The sequence below is a fragment of the Petaurus breviceps genome, unplaced genomic scaffold (assembly GCF_028583685.1).
Source record: "Petaurus breviceps papuanus isolate PSGF00001 unplaced genomic scaffold, PetGlider_PUasm1.0 90731, whole genome shotgun sequence".
Taxonomy (NCBI): Eukaryota; Metazoa; Chordata; class Mammalia; order Diprotodontia; family Petauridae; genus Petaurus; species Petaurus breviceps.
The window spans coordinates 11,065,307-11,087,825 of NW_027187325.1; the positions used below are offsets into that span (position 1 = coordinate 11,065,307).

A 22,519-nucleotide genomic window follows, 5' to 3' on the forward strand; every position below is an offset into this window, starting at 1 on the left:
CCTTTCCCTCTCTCTCACACACATGCACATCATACATATATATATATATATATATATATATGCATGCATATTTATGCACACAGAATACAATGGGCTATCAACAAAATTCCTGTCCTCAAGGAACTTTAGTCAAGTTATATAATAATAACTAATATTTATCCATTGCTTTAACATTTGCAAAGTGCCTTCCTCACAGTTATCTTATAATGGCTGTGTTTTCCCCATCTAAAATATGAGGAAACTGAGGTTCAAAGTGGTCAACTGACTTGCCCAAGGTCACATAATAAGTAAGTAATAGAGTCAGAATTTGAACCCAGGTCTCACCTGATTCCAGGTTCAAGGCTCTCAAAGCTACAACATACTAAATATTAAAATCTCAACTTTTTCTTCTGTAAAAAGGCAATAATGCTACTTGTACTACCCAAGACAATGAGTGATTATTGTGAAGATCAAATAAGATTTATTTACATACATAAAATACTTTGTAACTGAGACAATATTTTTATAATTTTCTTGGACACACAGCCATCAACAGAATATAAAATGCCATGTTATAGGGTAAACAAAGGGGTTAGGCTAAATGACCTTTAAGATCTCTTACAGTTCTAAAGTTATGATCAACAACTGCAAATTAATGTAGTCCAAACTGAATAACATCAAGGTAAAAAGGTACCTAGTGGAGAATCATTCAAAGAGAAGGCAGATGGGTTCAATCACAGAAAGCTCCTACAGCATATGCAGGTCACATTCTGAAGTCAAAGAAAAATTTGAGGTTAATCTTGGTTTAAGCCCTGGCTGCCCAATAATAATACCTTTTTACGCAGTGAGATCTTCAATGGACTAAAAAGTCTTTGCAACTGAAGACTGCAGACATGTCTTCCTACCACTGTCTTACTGTGTTCCTGTTGGCTAAATGGCTTACGTGAAGATTCTCAACCCCATCACATGGGATACTGTGAGGATGGCCCGGTAAAATAAATTGTACTCCTAAGACAAATATACCATTGTAGACAGAGTAGAAATTTTTTTTCATGGGTATTAAAGACTATCTTGTCTGCACTCAACTTTACAGTCAATTACATAAACTAAGTACCCTTTTAAAGAGTATTTAGAGCACAAGAATTCTACTTTGTTTTGGAGGTTGTGAGTTGTTTTTTTTTTTTAATCTGGATTTAGAGAAGCTATTGGAATTCCTGAACTTTGTCCTTCCAAAGACTGCCAAGTCTGTGAATTTGAAAGTCATGGGAATCCTGAGTTGCCCTCATCTGTTGAGATTAATAAATGCTTCATTAAAGCAAATACAGATGTAATATATATGCATATATGTGTGTATATATACAAATACATGCACATATATATATGTTCTATAATACTTCTACATTTTTAATATACATATCTATATACATTTTCTATGGCTCCAGAAAGGTGATATTTAATCTAATGAGTGACCATAGTGTTATTTATTTTAATGGAAAATGTGTTGAAATAGAAAATCTCTTTGGCAATTTGGAATTTTATATCTGTTAAGTCAAAGAAATTGGTGTTATGATCCATGAAGGAATAGTTTTATGAGCAGAATGACTTGTCCATGGCTCAGCCACAAGAAAAGTGGAAATGTTTCTTGTTTAATGAGCCATAAATGCTTGGGTTCTGAGGGAGGGGAAGAAAAATCTCTGAAATGCTTTAGCATTTAACATTGTTAGATTTTTTTTAAATGAACAAAATGTCAATGTAGGAAAATATAGGTCAGCCAGCCCCTTTGCCCCTAAACCTTTTACTCTGATATGGAATCATTTGTAATGTACACTTTTCTTCAAAAAATTTAAAACCTGCTCATCGGGTTTCCTGGGACAACAAACTAAGATGAATTATGGTAAATCAAATGCTGAGATGACTAAATTTTCATTTTAAAATTAGAGCCCCTAACAAAATGAATGACCTTAGGCAAGATTGCTTAAAATCCTCGGGTCCCAGTTTTTCTCTTTGTGTGATATTGAGTTGAACTAGATGATTATTAAAGTTCCTTCCAACTCTAGCATTCATTCAACAGGCATTTAGTAAGTGTTTATATATGCCTGAACTTCTTTTATAGAGTATCATGTTTTATTGTTTAGGAATTTTATTAGTTGTGTCCAACTCTTTGTGACCCCTTTTGGGGTTTTCTTGGCAAAGATACTAGAGTGGTTTGCCATTTCCTTCTCCAGTTCATTTTACAGATGAGGAAACTGAGGCAAACAGGATTAAGAGACTTGCCCAGGGTCACACAGCCAGTAAGTGTCTGAGGCTGGATTTGAACTCAGGAAGATGAGTCTTCCTGACTCCAGGCCAGGTAGTCTATCAGCTGCTTCACATAGCTGCCCACAGGGGGTTATGCAAAAGGGTAGAACTAGATAACCTTTAAGATACTTTCCATCTCGAAATCTATGATCTTATGGTCAACAAGTACAAAAGAATATAGTACAGACTGAATAACATTACGCCAAAAAGGTTGCTATATCGAGACTCACCCAAAGAGTAACAGGTGGGAAAAAAGTACCAGGCACTTTGGAGTCCAAGACAGAAATGAAAAAAAAAAAAACCCAATCCCTGCCTTCAAGTAGCTTTTTTCTATTATTTTTTTATGCTTTTCTGTCTGCTTTAGAAAACAAATAACTATTCTATTTAAACTATTTTAGACATGTTCTATAATTATTAACTATTATTCCTTGTACTGAAAGTGACTTTTTTTTATTCTTAAAGTAAATTCTACAACCATATCTTGCCCACTGTCAACTTAGAACTTTGTCTTTAGTAGGCTTCGGTAAAGATCCAGGCTTAGTGATATTATATGTAGTATAGTATGTATAAGTAATCAACGGTGAATGAAAAAGCATTAAATGCTGACTGTGTGCTAAGTGTGTTCTAGGTGCTAGGGATACAACAGTAGAAGGGAGATCATCTCTGCCTTGAAGCTTTTATATCCTAATAGGGGAGATAACCATACTGGAGAGTGAAAGGTGGCCTGAGAAGAGCTCCAAATCAGAGGAAGGATGAATTGATAGTCCATTGATAGTCTTTTCCTAGGCTGATTAAAGTGCTTTCAGTAAGAAATGGAAAGAGGGAGAAGGTGCTGCCTTTTCACTCTGGGCAAAGATTAGGGTAGAGAAGGACTGGAATATGCTTATACATATATACATGATTTTTCTTAGCCAAGTGACCTTGTAACCAAGTGACCTCGACCAAATAATCTTGGGAATTGTAGTCTGGAGGGTAGAATTACAACAGTAACAGCAGCAGCAGCAGCAGGGAGATATGAAGATAAGACAATGAAGATAAGGAAGTCTAGTCCTTAGGAGTCTAGAACCTAGCAACCTAGCTCTTCCTGTTGGTAGTCGCAGAGGTCTAATATTTACCCTGCAGGAGAAAGTGAGGCTGGTGACTACACAGCCCTCCTTCACTTACATCCAATCCACTTGCAAGTCATGGCTGAACTTTCCTGATGCCATGGCTGAACTTTCCTGATGCCACGGCTGAACTTTCCTGATGCCACGGCTGAACTTTCCTGATGCCACGGCTGAACTTTCCTGATGCCACGGCTGAACTTTCCTGATGCCACGGCTGAACTTTCCTGATGCCATGGTCCTCTTTGAGAACAAAGGATAAACAAACAAACAAACAAACAAAAATGTATAGAAAGAACTTATGCAGCAGCAGCAATATTGTTTTAAGAATGACTTTGAGTGACTAAGTCATTTTAAGTATTATAAATACATAAATTAAAAATAAAGGACATAGAAAGGCACTATTTTCATCCAGAGAAAAAAATGATAAATAGAAGTATAGAATAATTTTGCATACACATGTGTGTGTGTTTGTATACCGATTTGTGTCTAATGGTAGCCATCTCTAGGGCAAGGTGGGAAGGGAAGAAAAAAAAGGGGAAACATTTACATGATCATTTTATTACATATTTAAAAGGAATAGCAAGATGTACATAACAGATTTGTAGTTTCATGTGCAATCATCTTTTTCTTTTATTATACTATGTTATAGAAATGCTTGTTTTATTCTATAAATTAAAAATAAGATACATTATCTTTTTAAAAAGGACTTAATGTGTAACACAACATGGAAAGACTGTTGGATCCACAGTTGGATTTGGATTTGAGTCTTTTTTTTTTTTAAGCAATTGGGGTTAAGTAACTTGCTCAAGGTTACACGGCCAGTTATTTCTTGGTGTGGTGCTGAGTATCTGAGCCCAGATTCGATCCTCCAGGTCATCCCAACTCTGGGGGCTGGTGCTCTTACTCGCTGTGCTACCTGGCCACCCCAGATTTGAGTCTTAGCTATATCTTGTCTTAGCTGTGTGACCATGGGCAAATCTCTTTACCTCAATTTCCTCATCTGCAAAATAGAGCTATTTCTATACTTGGTTGTTATAGAGCTTTTATGAGGAAATGGTTTTATGAATTTTAAAGAGTTATATAAATGTCATAGGGACTAGGTAGGAGGAATTGGACCTGTGATGTCATTGGTATAGGAAAGTTCCAAATGAGGACATTTTCTGTCAATGAAGCTTGGCAACTTCTATACAAGTTATATGGTTATTGTGAGCCATCATTATATAATCTGTTTCTAATCAACTTCTTTTGACATTTAATTATTACTTACATTCTCATAAGTCTTTCAATATTTATATGTTGCCTTTAGTGAAACTAAAGAATTAAGGAAAGTAAAAGATTCTACAAGTTAGTCTTATTCATAACAGCAATGTATTTTTATGGCACCTTTATTTACAAAGTATTTTTCTTCTAATTACCTTGAGAGGTATCTAGTTCAAATATGGCTGTTATTCCCATTATACAAATGAAGCCGTCAAGGCTCACAGATATTAAATGACTTGGCCAACTGTTTGGAGTCAGGATTTGAACACATCTCTTTTCTGACTCTGATTATGATATTCCATCCATTACAACACAGCATCTAGTTAACATTCAGCAAGAACATTAGCAAAGGAATAGATAACCATCTCTGAGAAGCAATGATATGAGAGGAACATCTGGATAGTGACATTTTTACCCTGGTTACAAAGAAGATGTAGATGGATGTTTATAAGGAGTTAAGGATGGAGTCTTTGTTTGGAGAGTGATGGTGATTTCTATAGGAGGGAAAGTTGTTAAATCTATGGTCAAGGAAGATAAACTGGACCAAGTCTAGTGAAGAGGATAAGGCAATGAATTTCTGGTCTCTTAGGTTAGAGAGGAGCAAAGACTAGAATGTCAGATCATCCAGTATTGGGGTTCTATGGCTGGTGTTTGTGAACTTTTTAAAAAATATGTTGGTTACCATTCCAAGGTTTCCTTTGCAGTTACACACATTTCTTAGATACATTTCTTGTGTCTGTCCTAGTCTTCAGTTCTCTTCCCCCATCTCTCTCTCTCTCTCTCTCTCTCTCTCTCTCTCTCTCTCTCTCTCTCTCTCTCTCTCACACACACACACACACACACACACACACACACACACGCAGAGTCTAGAAAACCTAGAATCTAGTCTAACCCTATCATTTTGCAGAGGACACAGGGGATCAGAAAGAGGAAATGACATGCCTAAGGTCACACATTTGGTTGGTGGAAACCACTACTGTTACTTTGGGAAGTCATCTGCAGTGACTACCCACTCCACTAGAGGGCAGCAGGGTGCAGGGACTAGAGTTCAAGCAATAAACCTACCCCTATAGCAACTTTCTAAAACCTGCTTTCTTTGTCCCTTCTGAATTGACATTGACATTGTCCTAACTGTCCTTCCGTGTGCCCATGCCAAACCATGGCATTAAACTCTTAGACTCTGTGTGTGTGTGTGTGTGTGTGTGTGTGTGTGAGAGAGAGAGAGACAGACAGACAGACAGACAGACAGACAGACTAGAACAGATACAAGAAATGATGGAAAGTTATTCCTACCAAAAGTATAAAAAAAGATGAATCCATTTCTTGTTCTACTTGAGCTCTACTAGTTTTGTTTGTTTTAGGTAGCATTTATTTAGAGCAAAGAACCATACATATGATCATTTGATCGTTGCAATAACTCATAAATCCCTTTTGAGATCCACAATTTTAAACTTCTTCATTCAAGACTATAACAGTGCTCTGCAGTTAAGAACAAGGGGAAATGCTCTGTGTATCTATATGTACACAAACACGTGCACACACACATGCATATTTCATTTGCTGAGGTTGTTCAAATGGGTACATCTTTATCTTGTCTTTTTTATATATCCTGCAGTGTCTTATGATAGGACAAGATCAATAAATATTTGATGAGTGATTGGACAAATGAAGGAATGAAATGGAAAATCATTTATTAAGCACTGAGCTTACAAATGGAGAAACAAGACAGTCCCTGCTATCAAGGAGCTAAAATTCTAATCAGGAGAGACAACATTTACAGAAAGGTTAAAGGGATGAATGAAAATTAAATGATATCTGTATTACCCTCAAGTGCAAATTGGCTGTTCATTCTTGTTTAATTTTATTTTTATCATATATAATCAGGCTTCATGTGGGATGTAGCCTTAGTTATCTAGGACAAAGGAAAGAGGACTTCTATGAAACATCCACAGATTCTCCTTCAGTCTTTGACTGGAGAACCAGGTAGCAATGTTCAGTACAATAAGTGGTTCCTAATAACTACCCAAAAGATGAGACTTACTACCTCCAAAAAAAGGGGGGGGGGGAGTTATATGTAATTTTACTTCTCCTTTGCAACTAAATCTTCATATTTCTTAGGCATCTTTATATTTTTTTAAAGCAATTGGGGTTAAATAACTTGCTCAAGGTTACACGGCCAGTTATTTCTGGGTGTGGTGATAAGTATCAGAGCCCAGATTCGATCCCAGGTCATCCCGACTCTGGGGCCGATGCTCTTACTCACTGTGCCACCTGGCCACCCCTAAGTAATTGGGGTTAAGTAACTTGCTCAAGGTTACACGGCCAGGTGTTTCTGGGTGGGTGCTAAGAGTCTGAGCCCAGATTCGATCCCAGGTCATCCCAATTCTGAGGCCAGTGCTCTTACTCGCTGTGCTACCTGGCTGCCCCTTTAGGCATCTTTAATCTTGATTTTTTTAGGTCCAGCGATTCTCTTCTTCTAGGAAGAAATGTCAGTTCTTGGACATTTAATGCCCTTCTTAGTCTGAGTCCTACCTGTTCACAGTATTTCATCTTCTCTTCATCTCCCATCTCTTTTCCTTTGTACAAGATGTTTCCCAAGTCTGGAATGCCCTCCTTTTTTTTTATCTTTGCCTGTTGGCATCTCTAGCTCCCTTTAAAACTCAATTCAATATGACACAAAACTTTTCATGATTCTGCCATATTTTCCTCACAGTTGATGTTACCCTTTCCCCACTACCTAATCTCTAAGTTTATATTTATTTACTCTTTATGCCTTATCTCACCCAAGTAGAATGTAGGTTTCTTGACCACAGGAACTTGTTTTTATTTATTTGTTTTGGTATTTGTTTCTCTAGCGCCTAACGCTGTCAGCATATAGTAGGCATATAAGTGCTTCTTGAATTGGAAAATCAAGGGACTTCTTCACTGACATCTTTCAAGTAAGCTACTTTTAAATCAATAAAATATCTCTTACTTTATAGATAATTGCAGTTATGCTTTTAATGGCGTCTTAAAGCTGACATCTTGTAACCACTTTGAGATGTGTTGTTTCCATTCCAAACACAGGACTCCTATGTATAAACTCACATATGCATAGAGGAGAGAGAGAGAGGGAGAGAGAGAGGGAGAGAGAGAGGGAGAGAGAGAGAGAGAGAGAGAGAGAGAGAGAGAGAGAGAGAGAGAGAGAGAGAGAGAGAGAGAGAGAGAGAGAGAGAGAGAGAGAGAGAGTTTGTAGGCTCAAATCATGAAGGTAGAAAAAATGGATCTTAATGTTCCATTAAAATGAAATGGGTTCTTAGGAATGCTATATGTTTTAAAATATTTACATTTATTAAAGCAAACATCAATTATGGGTGAATATTTGTTCTCTTGTGACCACTAGCTGGGTGGATCACAAGTCATTGTTCATTTGAGTAGAAAGGACTGATGACAAATGAGGTCTTTTTAAAAATAGTGCTTTAGGGGATACCAGTGACCAAGTGAATGGAAATGAGCCAATGCTACAAAGTTGTCTTTTTTTTTTTTTTAGAAAAGTTTTTTTTATCTCATTTAAAACACTCACCCTGTCAATACTATCCAGATGTCAGTTATCCTAGGGGGAAAAGAAGAGTATTATAGCCTGTAAAATTTCCCAACAACTTCTGATGAAGAAATGACTTATGGGCAGTGCTTTACCATTTTTCTGTTTCTTTTGGTATTTAAAAAAATTAGTTGGAAGTAAAACCAGAGCAAAAAAAGGGGGGGGGGTTCTTTTTTTTTCCAGATTCCTTTCTGATGAAGTATTAATAAAACTAAATTATCAACATAAACCCTCTATATGTAATTCTATGTGACAACTATTGGGTCATTAGCTATCTCAAGCACTCTTTATAAAATCCCAGAAATCTCCAGTACTATTAACTCATGATCATTTTTTCAAGCCATGAAAACTCAGCTCTTCAAACTATACAGCTGAATATTTCTTCAATATATCCCTCTTGAAGACATAACAGTAACTCCTCAGTATAAAAGGAAATAATGACCAAATTAATGAATCAGGGTCCCTTTGGTACGTATGTCATTGTCTTATTCATGCATAGACTACAAGCACATTGTTGACTGGTTTAGAAGGTCAGGTATTGTTATGAAAAAAAATTTAAGGATATTTTATTTTACTACTGGTCACTAGTAGCCTTAATTAATGACAACATATTACTTGAGATAATGGAGCATTTTTACTTTGGCAATAAAAATATTAAAAAGACACAAGGTCCTAAATTTGCTAATTGGTCTTCCCTGTTCAAGGTTCCCACCCCCTACTCCTTTCCAGTCTGTCCTCCACTCAGCTGCCAAAATGATCTCCTTAAAGTACAGATCCTAAACTACAAATCTGATTAGCTTTACATATTAAACTCCAGTAACTCCCTATTACCTCATACCATATATATATAAAATATCTTTTGAACATTTAAAGCCTTTTGCAATCTGATCTCTCCTACCTTTCCAGTGTTATTATACTTTCCTCCCTTTTAAACACTCTGTGATACAGTGACATCAACCTTCTTGCTGTTTCTCACTTAAGGCAACCCCATCTTCCAACGACCCTTTTACTGGGTCTTCCCCTTTCCTCCTTTCTTCTACCTTTTGACTTAAACCTTACCTTCTCCAGAAGGCCTTTCCTAGTCCTACCCCCTACCACCCCAGCTACTAATGCCTTCCCTCTGACCCTCCATATTCACTGTATTTATCATGCATGTACAATTATTTGAGTATTAATTCTTCCATTAAAATGGGAGCTCCCTGAGTGCAGAGACTATATAAATAAACAAACAAATAAATATAGCACTTTTATTTTGTATCTCCAATACTGGTACATTTTTCAACATACATAGACAAATCAATGACAATACCAAAGTTGGCATCTTCAATTCTGTTGCCTAAAGCTCTCTATTGTTGATATGTTATATCAGGCCCCTCTGAAAATTTGAAAACCTGAGTTTAGTCCTGGTTTTACCATTGGCTCTCTCTATGACTTCAGACAGTTCTCCTATTTCCCCCTCATTTTTATCATCTTTACATTGAGTGGTTTGTATTAGATGACCTCTAAGACCCATTTCAGGTTTCCTGTTCCATGATTTATGACCCAAGATGAGGTTTATCCAGCTCTATTCTGTGGAACCCTCGTGTTGTAGGTGATTTGAATAGGGAAATCTGTGAGTGGATTTTTCTGCTTCAGATATTTTTCCACCAAAATATTAACCATGAAATTATATTCCAAAATATTTGTTACACATGGCAATGTTTCAGTATGAAAAGACTTAATTTTCTCCTTTAAACCTTGGAATATCTTCCCCTTTCCCCATACCAGCATATATAAGTTATGCCGATATATTTCAAGGTCAAAATTATTCCATAGATAGATTGGTTGGAGAAATACTAATCTTCAAATCATTTCAGCTTCATTCTTCTGAATTCAGCAAATATATGATAACTTAATATGTGTTGAGCACTGTTTGATACTATAGAGAATACAAAAATAATACGTAATGGATCAGTCTTCAAATCAGGCAAATTCTTGAAGGGATTCTTGCACTGGGTAGGAGAAGATCGATGCATCTAATTTCCCTTTTCATTCTAACATTCTAAGTAAATGACAATATAGTTAGGAAGATAGCATTTTCACATATGAAACAGCCAAAGGACTATCTATGCCAACACAAGAAGGAGATATCAGCATGTACAGAAATTGTCAAAAAAACATCATGGACAAGGTGAAAATGTAGTTGATCCTTAAACTTCCTGTATTCTTTAGAAAACCAAATAGTAATGTAAAGTCTTTCTTGGTGACATTTTTTCCATGTATCAAATTCATCTTCTAATGATATATTTGTAAAATATAAAGATAATTTGAGAAATTTAGCCAATTTTGCAAAGGGTAAATAAGCTAGACCCATAACTGAATAAGAAGATGAAAAGTCTGTATTACCCTTGTGAAACTGTGCTCTGCTTTTAGTGGTCACAGGATCCTCCAAAAACAAAAAAAACCAGTTTTTACACCTACATCCTTCTTTTGGTATTGTTTAGTTATAAATCCTGGAATAGCACAGTCTTCAAAGGATTGAAGTTGAGGACCATTCAAAGGGAAATGGGAAGGTCTGTGATGGACACGAACAGTTTCTAGCAGACTACAAATATGGAACTACTTAAGAGAAATAGTAGAAATGGTGTCACCAAAAATGTATGACAAGGGAGGGAAATGGGTAAGAGCAAAAGATCACCAACAGAATGCCATTTACTCTATGCAATGTCAGAAGAACTGGAAGAAGGTTCCCAGTATATTGGATGACAGTCCCAATACTGAATTTATGGGATCACGAGGAGAGGAAAGCATAGATGGCTTATGATCTACATTATTGGAAACACCTACATTAATGAGATCACCACTCTAATGTAGTATTGGATTAAACACTTTAAACTAAAATGTGAATTTGGAGTCTTTTGAAGTGATTAGAAATTACTAGAGAGAGGAAGTGAGTAGGAGTAAGATAACCTTTTGTAAGAGAAGTCTTTTGTCTTCTGTTAAGCATAACCCTCAGTCAGAAATTTGCATGCCCCATTTTTGTAATTTATTAAAAATATTTTAGGATATTTTATGGGAAACAACGTGTTTTAGATTTAATTGCATTTCCCTAAAAGCAAAAATTAATCTTTACAATAACTCAGAAACTACAGTTCTGAACTCTTACTTTATGGACAGTATATGTTCCTTAATAAAGAGGAGTGGACTCGGACATTTTGGAAATGGTGTTAACAAAGGGTTACTCACAAAAGGTTTCTTGGAATGCTCCATTAACCAGAAAATTAAATTAACCAACGCTTCTCATTCTCTAGGTATTCTAGTCTGTTGAAGCCCTACTATTGCACCCTGACTGGTTAAAATAGACATGGATTTCAATATTGACTTTACCTCCTGGCTAGTGCTTTTTTTTTCTTTTTTTTTTTTACCATCAGTCTATGATAATACCACAGACCTAAATAAACAGCATTTTTAGTCTCTTTGGCAGAGGCATATGAAGAAGCCCAGTTGTCCCCTTACTGCAAGTTTAGTTCTGTCCAATGCCATCAGTCCCTTTCAACAAAACTGAGAGTCACTCAGTATTACACAGGGGAATAAAACATATGTTAAATGTTTTGGCTTTCCACGATGATGTTTAAAAAAAAAAGGTAGGGAGAGTGTTTTCATCGTTAAACATTGAACAAAGCTTTCTACATGGCTTGTCAGAGAATCATAGGGAAGGAAATAAGCAGTGTGATAAAAATAATTTGCTAGTGAAATTATAGTGTTTTTGCTCAAGATATCAGCAAAGCAAGAAAATCCCAAAGCAGCAGAATGGGGCCAGATGGCATATTATATTTATGCAATCCCTAGGCAGGAAATTGTGCTTGATTAAGAAGATGCTGCCCTTGATTTCCATTCAGCAGTTTTGAAGTGAGTTACAGAAAACTCATTCTGTTTTCATTCAGCCAAATTATCACTCATGCCATTGCCAAGCTCATAGGATGAGAATGTGAAGCTTTCATGATAGGGAAATCTCAACTACAAGAAAAAAGCTTGGAGCCTGACCATTTGTCTGAATACTGTCTGAAATACATTGCAATACTTAATTCCATTGTTGTAGGGTTTGAGGTTTTAGGATCTTTTTTTTTTCTTCTGGTAACCAAGCATGGAAGAAAAGCCCTATACCACAGTGACTAGCTAGGGCTTTGCAAGATACAGGCTAGAACTAGAGAAAGAAAGAGGTTTTAGAGTTCAGCACCCCAGGGGGCTAATGTGTATAAAGCTACTGCTCAAAAGGACCATAGTTTAATCCTTGGGCCTGCCAGTCAGGATAATGATTAAAAATCACCCATCCAGAGAATTACTTCTGGATGTTGATATGCCAGGGTGGGGGACAGAGAAAAAGGGAGGGTTTGTATTTGGATGGGTGATGTTTTAGCACTTGATTTTCAAAGAGGGAGGGGGACTTTGGCTGTCTGTGTCAAAGAACAAAGCCTCTCTCTGTAAAAGCCTTACTATCCCAGCCCTAATTCTACATCCATCTCCTCATTCCTCAGGAGTACCACTAGCCACATTCTAAGGAAAGACTAAGTTTGTGAAACTAAATATTAGGACTAGTTCATGGGAGGCTTTTTGTGTTGTTTTAAGAAGGAATACTTTCAAAGAATTTTTGAATGGAAATGGACATTTTAGCCAGTTTCCCCCCACAATTTGGTTTGAATTTTTTTTATTAGCCCTTACCCTGAGTATCCAAAATCTAAAACATTCTCAATTTATTCCAAACCACTTTATGTGTTGATAAAACCATTCTTTGATAGAGTACCAGTAATCTAGACAAACTAAAAAACAAAAGACAAACATAAAAAACTATTGGTTAGTTTAGATGCATGTTGTATCTGTTTCCCAATTTGCTTACTTTAACATTTCTTGAGGGGTTTTTAGTGTTCATTAGGAAAGTAAATATAATCCCATTTTCATTTATGTTGGATAAAGAATGAACTCACTGCATTCAACCACTTCCAGCACTAAACATTTTAGACAGAACTAAATATATTCTGCTTCCCTTCTTCCCTCCCTCATAACTTTGAATTCTAAAACCTACTTTTTTCTGGGCACTTCATACAGACATTTTATCTTTTCATTGTCACGATAATAACTGGGATTTTGATTACTGAAAGGCATTTGTCTCTTAAACTATCAACATCAACAACCAGTCACTGTGAATCTGCTTCTCTGAATTCTCTGGAACAAAAAGAGAGCCTTGTAAACCTGGAATATTTTGACCTTAGGGTGGAAGCAGATTGCATGATACTGGAGACTGTGATGTACTAGGTCCAGACACACACATGTACACAGTTCTTTGAAACAGACTTGTATGTTTATCAACTACAAAAGAATAAGATTTACACTGCTTTTACTTTAATGAAATTTTGGCTCATAAACAAATATGACAATTGGCAAGAAACTTTATCTTTGATGTAGAAATTCTAACAAATATTCATTTACATATATGAATATTCATTAGAATCATGTGTGTATACACACATTATATACTCCAAACCCAATGATATTTCTATTATACTTGACTCCAACCAGCTATATTCAATATTTTATGTTTTCATTCTTTTGCAAACAAGAAGGCTTCCAAACACCAATGGCAAGATCTATGAGGCATTGGAGACTTCAGTTTTTAATAGGTCTTCTTTCTCCCACAACCCTGAGAAGTGGATTCACTTTATTGTAACTTGAACCCCAGCCTTCCCCTCCCCAAATCCCCTCCATACTCTGTAGCTCCACTTCCTCCAATTTCCTTCCTGAAACTTCTACTTCCAGTGAAGGGAGAGCCAGGTGGATGGAAGCCAGGTGGGTCTGATTTTCTAAACTAGTTCTATGACTGTTCTAATGTCTATATTCATTTCCTTCATGCTTCTCCCTTTAACCCTAACATGTAAAAGTGATTATTTTAAATTCTTGGTTAACATCTTAGGATCAAATAGTAAGTCAGGAAACTTTAAGTACTCTCTCTCTCTCTCTCTCTCTCTCTCTCTCTCTCTCTCTCTCTCTTCCTCTCCCTCACCTCTTTCTCTCCCCCTCCCCCCATTTATTGTCCCTCTCAATTTTCATTATTAAAATAATTCTAATCTGAGTAAAGAGGGCACTGTTCTGCAATAATCCATCACATTTTTTCCTTGACAGTGAAAATAATGAGTTGTATTTTACTTTCCTTGTTCAAGCATTAAACGTGTAACAAAGTCAGGCTGAATTTTAAAAGAGCTTTCTAAGCTTCTGCTTATTTGTTTAAAAGAGTGAAGCCAACGATGAAGAAGGCTTTCAGTTTCACCAAGTTCAATTCCAAAGGAATCATTGTGGAATAAAACATTTCGGAAAGTGAAATGACAGTGTGTAGAAAACTTCTAATAGGGGTTAGTCCTTAAAACCAGTAAACGGTAAGATGATCAGGTGAATCTATATTCCATAGTTAGGCTGAAAGTGGCCTGACACCAGTGAGGTAGTTCCAAGGAGATGCTATTTATTTGGTAGGTTTAGGCAGAGGGCACTGTATTGCTTCTTTGATTATTCTAACATCATAACTGATGGAGAAAATTTTGTCATTATGTCATTCTTTGGACTTCCCTAGCTACCATTAACCTTCACTCAGTCAATAAGGATTTATTATGCATTTATTATGTACTGGGTATTGTGCTAAGTGCTAAGGATACCAGAAAAAAAAAGGCGAAAGTCAGTCCTTACTCTCAAGAAGCTGACAGTCTGATGGGGGAGACAACATGAAAACAATTATATACTAACCATCTATCATCAACAGAGGGAAGGCAGGAGAAGAATCAAGGAAGAGTGGGAAAAACCTTTCTATAGAAGGTGCATTTTTAGCAGGGACTTGAAGGAAGCTGCAAAGCCTTGAGTACTTATTCCCAACAGTCTGCCATTTAATACACTCTGTGGTAATGATGAAGAAATAACATGTAAAGTGACATTAGCACATTTTATGAAATTTGATTGGAAAAACAGCCAGCAGAAGTCTTTGTCATATAGGCATTCAGGGTCCCAGAATTCTGTAGAATAGGGGCGCATGGTAAGAAGATGGAAGGAATATTGAATTCACAGGGACCTTCTGAAGAGAGCTGGGCAAGCAAAAAAAAATAATAATGGTGAGTTGAGAAAAATGGAAGCAGAGGATCTGTATTTTAATGCTTCAAGGGTTTGTGATTGCCTCCATGTGGGGAAAGGAGGGAAGGATTTTTTTTAAGCACTATGTAACCAGGAACTGTGCTGAGCGCTGCACAAATATCTCATTTTTTCTTCACAGCAGTCCTCGGAAGTAGATGCTGTTATTATTTTTTTTTACAGTTGAGGAAACTGAGGCAAAGGTGAAATGACTTGTTTAGGGTAAGTGTTTGAGTCTGTCCAAATTTAAAGCTGAAGGCTTCCTGACTGCAAGCACGACCCAGCTGCTTGTAAAGCAGATAAGAACACCTCTACACTTCATTTGATAGTCTTAATGAGTTATTGGGGATAAAAACAATTAAACGTGTTATGGTAAACCTTCCTATTATAAGCCTTTCCAATGTTAGATAGACCAGTCTTCCAATAACAGACATAGAATCCATTGCTAAGAACATACCCATAGCCTTTCTAGCTTGGGAGGAGCTGACCTGTTGGAAATTGTTCTGTGTTGAGATATGCTTTGAGAATTCAGGGTTAAATTTCCCATGATGAAGCACTGAAAAAGTATGGAGATCGATGCTAAATAGAAAACTGAAATTGATATGACAGATTATCAAGGGAGAGGAGAGATGAAGTGTGTCTAGGAAGAGATCTGACAAAGATATGAGGAAGCGTTTGAGTGAATAATATAAGTTGAAAGAAAAAAATGTTATAAGAACAGAAAACTCAGAATTTCAATTTTTCAACTTCATAAATGAGTCCTATATTTGCTAGGCATCTCAGAAAACACCTTATAAAATACAACATTATACTAATTGCATCATGAGCATTTATATATTCATAAATATACAGATGCACACATATCTATATATACACAAATTTTTACATGCACACCATATACATATATAATCTCCGTACACTTAGTATACTAATGACTGAGTAGGACTTGACAAAATCAGTCCCTGTTAGTATTGGTTAGGTTCCAAACTAGATTACAAAAGAATCACATAACTCATTGAACAGTTCTTAGTGTCTCTACATTTTTAAAAATGTAAGTTGAAGTGAGCAATTATAAATAGAAAGGCAGTTCTCATTCAAAACAAAAAAAAAACTCAAGAATTAAATTGTTGTATGTTTGATAAGTGATTAATTAAATACGAAATCCTCCTATTTTGTCTAGTAATGAAAACAGAAGGGAAAAAGAAGAAAACAAAGGAGGTAAAGGAGTTTCTTAAACAGTATCTCAGACTGAAATTAGATTAATTTAGAATAATCTTAGCTTACTTTGTATGCTTATTTTGTTACACAAACTGCTTTGTTTCAGATGAACATGATGTAACATTACTACCCCCGATTGTAAAATTTGTTATTGGCTAGAACACTTGGGCCATATATTGAGACTGGTCATGACTCAGATACAAATACTCTTTCCTGCATATCTCCAGAGAAACATCATGGCCCCTTTTCTGTGCAGAGGCACATTTACCTAGTCTTCATATCCTGTTTTCCTATAAGTGCTGGCATCCTTTCTGCTACTAGTGTTCCCATCATTCTTTTCTTTTATGGGGCCCAACCAGAATTTGATGCTTTTACAATAACAATTTAGAACAAAAGACTGACTCCTCTTTCTGGGGCTTAAAAAAAACACCCCAAAACGGAAAACTTCAGTCACTGAGTGCCCAGCTCCAATGATCACAGAGGAATTTTAAAAGCATGTCCTTTATAACAGTTAACCAAGAGTTGGGGGCAGGGGTTAGTTTTTCCATTTTTTTTCATGATCAAAAGTAGTCTGAGTGTATTGTAAGCTGGGGGAGTTGGTGTCTGACTTTAAAGTCAAGAAAGAAACTGTTTTCCTTTGAGGAAGAGAAATATAATATTAGATGGTGTGTTTCACAATCTATTTGTGCTATGCAGTCACACACCATGCAGTGTAATTGTTATTGTGGTGAGTCAAAAGAATCCTATGTATTTTGGTGCAGATTGAGGTCTTAGTCTCCAGAGAACATCAGCAAAATATGCCCCTTTTACCATCAGTGACTTTTATTGAGCAAAGGTCTCCCAGTGTACCAGGAAGGAAAGAGAAGAGAGTCCAACAGCTTTGAAAGTCAGGTATCTTTACCTGGCCTCTAGAGTTTTACTTAGTAAGGTAGGCCAGGAAGAAATTCTAGGTACACAAAGTCTCCTTCTGAGATGTAGAGATTCCAGCTCTTCAAACACATAGCCATATGTTTTTAGCTCAGTGTGTGTGACTTGCTTAGGATGTGTTGCCAATTTCCAGGTAAAATTTATCAAATATTTAAGGGATGTTATTTTCAAGAATACTATATTCATGCTCTTACATGGGAAGAGAAATTAGAAGAATTTGTGTCCTGTTAGCAGTGATGCACGATGAGAATGACATCAGGATGTATAGATATTGATAAAGAAAAATTGTGTTTCTGTCCTGTGACTGTCACTTGGAGGAAAATTTATTCAGTGATGGAAATGGGGTGGGAAGCTCAGGAGAATAGAGTGCTAACACCTTCAAGCCCACAAATGATTTAGCAGAGATCTGTGAAGGACCATAGATTTAGAGCTGGAACAGATCATCTAATACACCCCCTCCCCACTCCCATTTTACAGTTCTTGTGAGCCAAATCTGGTGTGATTATCATTGACTGCTAATGTTTTCAAGTCAGGCAGTGGAGGAAGGAAAGGGAAGAAATGGGAACAAACATTTATTAAGCACCCTAATATATGCCAACACTTGTGCTAAGTGCTTTACAAATATTATGTCATTTGATCCTCACAATTCTGTGAAGTAGATGCTGTTATTAATCCTCATTTGAAGAAACTGAGGCACACAGGGGTTTGAGTTAATGCTGTCTAAATCTCAACTACATTGGCTTCAATCAGTGGCAGTATTTTTAATGGCAAATAAATCTATATTATTGTAATCTTCATTAAAACTGAGCCAGAACTTTTTTTCCTCAAATAAGTTATGGAAGTGTTGGGATGAGAAGTAATTGTGGTTCACCCAAAATGATTCATTAGTATCTATGAGCTACCAGAAAAGTATTTCATAAAATATTTATACATTCACATGAGTAGTTAGAATAGAGTGCTGGGTCTAGAGTTCGAAAGATTTATCTTTCTGAGTTCAAATCTGGTCTCAGACACTTACTAGTTGTGTGACTCTGGACAAGTCACTTAGACCTGTTTACCTCAGTTTTCTCATGTATAAAATGAGCTGGAGAAGGAAATGGCAAACTGCTCCAGGATTTTTGCCAAGAAAACCCCAAATGGGGTCACTAAGAGTTAGACATGACTGAAACAATTGAATGACAATAACAGCAACAATTATGCATTCATAAATTGGGGGTGAAGTCATGTTTTTCTTTTATGGTGGCATGTTTGCAGTCTCATTTTCCCATTGCAGTGCCAAAATGCATATCCACTTGGTCTGGAATGCCCAGTAGACATATTGGCTATTTAAATGGCTCATAACAAAAATAATGCTTTGAGATCCCTTGATGAAAGGTACTTCATAATTACTACATGTTGATGTATACCTCTTTTGAGTCCCACTCTTTTTTTTCAAGAAAGTTTTACATATGGGAAATTAATCACTCTGTTTGTTGCTAAAAGAATAAAATGCAAGCTCACTTGTAGGCCATGGAGCCAAGGAAATGTATGTTTTCATCTTGATGTCCAAACATCTGAAGTGTGTTTCACTGGGCAGTGTTGCAATGGCATGAAAGAAGGCATTGCAACATGAAATCCGGAGAACACAAGGAAGCAATTCTTTCCTGCTGTTTCCACTTTAACAAGAATTTTTTTTTAACACCTTTGTTGGAGTCCAAATGTCTGGTGCCTACATTGAATCACCCAGGTTTATGCTAAACTTTCTTTTAAAACACTTTCCTGGTGATTAGATTGGTTGCAATTTCTTGTCTTGCATAGATATAACCCACATCCTTGGGGGGGAAAAAGCAGTTTGCACCAGATTTCTGTGTATCATAAATGTGCTTCAGTATTCATTCCCTATTGGGAGAAAAATTACTTTTTTTCTTAAGGTTGCTTCTTTTCTCTGTTTCTTCCCTCAGCCTCTGAGTCCCTAAAGTCTTGACTTTGGGATTCCAATCCCTTTTTCCCCCATTTGATATTTGGCATTTGTATTTTTAGATTTTAAAAATATTTTAATATTTAATGTTGTATTTTTAATATGCTCCCGGAAGATGATTCAGAATCTGACCTTGAATTTTGAAAAGGGGGGCAGTGGATCATGAATTCAATGCTTTATTATCTTTATAAGGTAGACAGTTCTTTTCTGTGAAGCTATCAGTGTAGCTGCTGAGATTTTTAAGTGACTATGGCAAGGTTTGATTGGGGGGGGGGGTGAGTGGGAGAGGGGGAGGGGGGGAGGGAGAGGGAGGGAGGGGGGAGGGGGAGGAGGGGGAGGAGGGTCCCTACGCGTGTAACGAGAGAGAGAGAGAGAGAGAGAGAGAGAGAGAGAGAGAGAGAATGAGAGAGAGAATGAGAGAGAGAATGAATAAGAGAGAGAGAATGAGAGAGAGAATGAGAAAATATCCCCAACGCAGCAACCAAAGCATATCAGAGGTAGCATTTGTTTCCATTTGCCCTGAATGACCCCTAATCAGCAAGCAGGGAAAGTGTTCCACTGTTCACCTTAGGGAGCAGCTTTCGTCAGCTCAGGTCAGTCTCCTGTTACACGCGTAGGGACACTCTTGTTCATTACTCAGCCCGGGCTTAATTACACAGTAGGCTGAGCTCCCGTCCCTTCAAGCACAGGGTAGCAGAGTTCAAAGTCCCTCTTACCAGCCATCATTGCCTGATAAGTCATAGGGATGCTTTGCCAAAGTTCCTGACCCGTGCCTTTTCTTTTTTTTGTCCCCCTACTCAGTTTTGGTTAAAAGTTGAGAGAGAAAGGAGATAATCCACAGCAGGGGTCAGTGGAAAAGGCAATGGGAATGCTGAGGGATTTTTAATTCTTAAACTCTGGCGGAGGTGATTAGGTGGAGCTGGCTTTCCTGGAATTGTAGGGCAGATTTTCCTGTTGTGTTTCAGTGTTGACTGTCTCACAGTTACAGACACAGGGCTGCCCCAGGATTACTGGGATCACAGGCGCTGCTACCATCTGGTGCCTTTGGCCCGTCAGTATCTTTTGAGTGGGTCTCCGTGGTCTATCTACAGCAATGTTTCATCAAAAAGAACCAGGTCGAAATCCATGGGTGCGTATTTGAGTTGGTAATTCTGTAAGTTTTTAAATGTTGAAAGTAAAATACCTAAAGAAGACAGCATTTAAAAATGTTCTGTGTTGTTTTGCGCAATCTTGTAATGGAACATACTGTCTTTCTGAAGGCTATTATAACAAGTTTCCTTCGCTATTTGGCAGATCTAGTACAATGGAGCTGTTTCTCAAGGAAATGATATTGCTTTTTTTTTTTTACGTTTCCAAATGTATAGTTTTTGCTTGTCCTAAAAGAACATAAAATGAACCAGAAAGGATTAGATTCTGTTTAATACCTATGGGTCTTATGCTTTTGTATGAAAAAACTCCTACAATATGTGACCTTCCATTTTTCCTAAATGATAAAATTGTGTTTGTGCCCCCCCCCCAAATACATCTTTACTTTCAAATTGTCTTTTTATATGAAATCTTCATTGATAATTCAAATTACATAGTTAGCTGGTATGGGGTGTTTTTGAATGGCATGCTAGTGTCATTATTAAGAGGCAAATATTTTATGCACAATGTTTGAGGTGTTAGAAAAAGAGTGTACAATCAGTTACTTTCAATTTGCACATCTTCACCAAATGTGTATTTTGTGAAATTAGATGTCTGCATGTCTTTAGATTTATTATCTTACATTTTGAATTGTGCAGTCTAAAATTTCAACCCAAACTGTCCATGGACAACAAATGAAATGACAGGTCATAGGAGATGATTATTAACCTAATTATCTTATGTAGGTCCCTGGAATGTGATTTTATTGGTGCAGGAAAAGCTTGTTGAGGAAACTCCCATTTACCAATGCTGGTTTCACCTTCTCTTCATGTTAGACGATAGCCTTACATTACTTAGTGCCTGGAGTGCTAAAAGGTTCAGTGACTTGGCTAGAGTCGCATAGCCATTATGTGTTAAATTGGGACTTGAACCTAAGTCATCCTGACTCTTAACTCTGGCTCTCTGCTCCCCACCCCCACCCAATGCTTCTTCTCTAATGCATTCTTTGAATCTTGGGGCATTAGGACTCTTTACCTTCTCATCATTCTAGTTGTTAGTTTCAGACACCAACTGCGAAAACGAATCCCTAAACTTTAGGTATGTTGTGGAAATTTTATGAAAAATAATTTTTCAACCATCTGCTGAAACTTAAAATAATCTGATAATGATTTCATAGTTTATATTGTAATGAGTTGTTAAAGGTTGAAGTGGAGCCATAGATAGGATGGCACAGATGGTTTATGAATTTTTTCTCCCATCTTTAATTTCTATAGAGTAAATAATTTCTTCTATTTATTTAATAATAAACTTTATTTGCTTACTTTTTTGACTGTTGTCTAGTTTGAGCTAGAAAATAAACTTGCCTGTGGCATCAGTCCCTGCCATAATTAGTGTCATTAAACTCAAGCAAATTGATCCTCATTTCCACTTTCCTCTTCTGTTCAACATTTACTGATTTATCTGTTCTTAAGCAGGAATAATACTCTTTAAAGTGGTATTTTAGGTTTTGTTCCATCCATGGTTTAACCCAAGGCTAAACTGCACCACAGTAGACTATGCAGATGCTAAATGTTTGTGTTTATGATTGATGTTTTCAAAAAGAATAAATCTGTAGAAAATTCACAATAGATGCAACTTCAAGTTTTCAATGTGTGGTGTGTGTGTGTGAGAGAGAGAGAGAGAGAGAGAGAGAGAGAGAGAGAGAGGATTTCTGTCTATTATACTTTTTCCCTACCTTGCATGCAAGGGAGAGGCATAGATGCTTTTTTGAGGTGAGAAAATGAGTAGGTACTATTTCACATCTTAAATCTTGATTGTAAATAGCTAGCCCACAGCTTTCTAACAGCCACACCCCTATTGAGAGAGAGAGACAGAGAGAGACAGAGAGAGAGAGAGAGAGAGAGAGAGAGAGAGAGAGAGAGAGAGAGA

At 36.8% G+C, this 22,519-nt stretch overlaps 1 protein-coding gene across 5 annotated transcripts in view; it reads left to right on the top strand.

Moving 5' to 3' along the window:
* MID1 (midline 1) overlaps positions 1 to 22,519 on the top strand; it is a 459,261-nt gene that overhangs the window by 280,857 nt on the left and 155,885 nt on the right. Inside the window, exon 1 of one of the 5 annotated variants that reach the window (XM_069066925.1) lies at positions 20,360 to 20,594. The exons of the other annotated variants lie outside the window; for them this stretch is intronic. The gene's annotated coding sequence lies outside the window, so the exon portion shown is untranslated. Of the gene's footprint in view, positions 1 to 20,359; positions 20,595 to 22,519 lie in introns of those variants that run through there. 5 annotated transcript variants of the gene reach the window in all.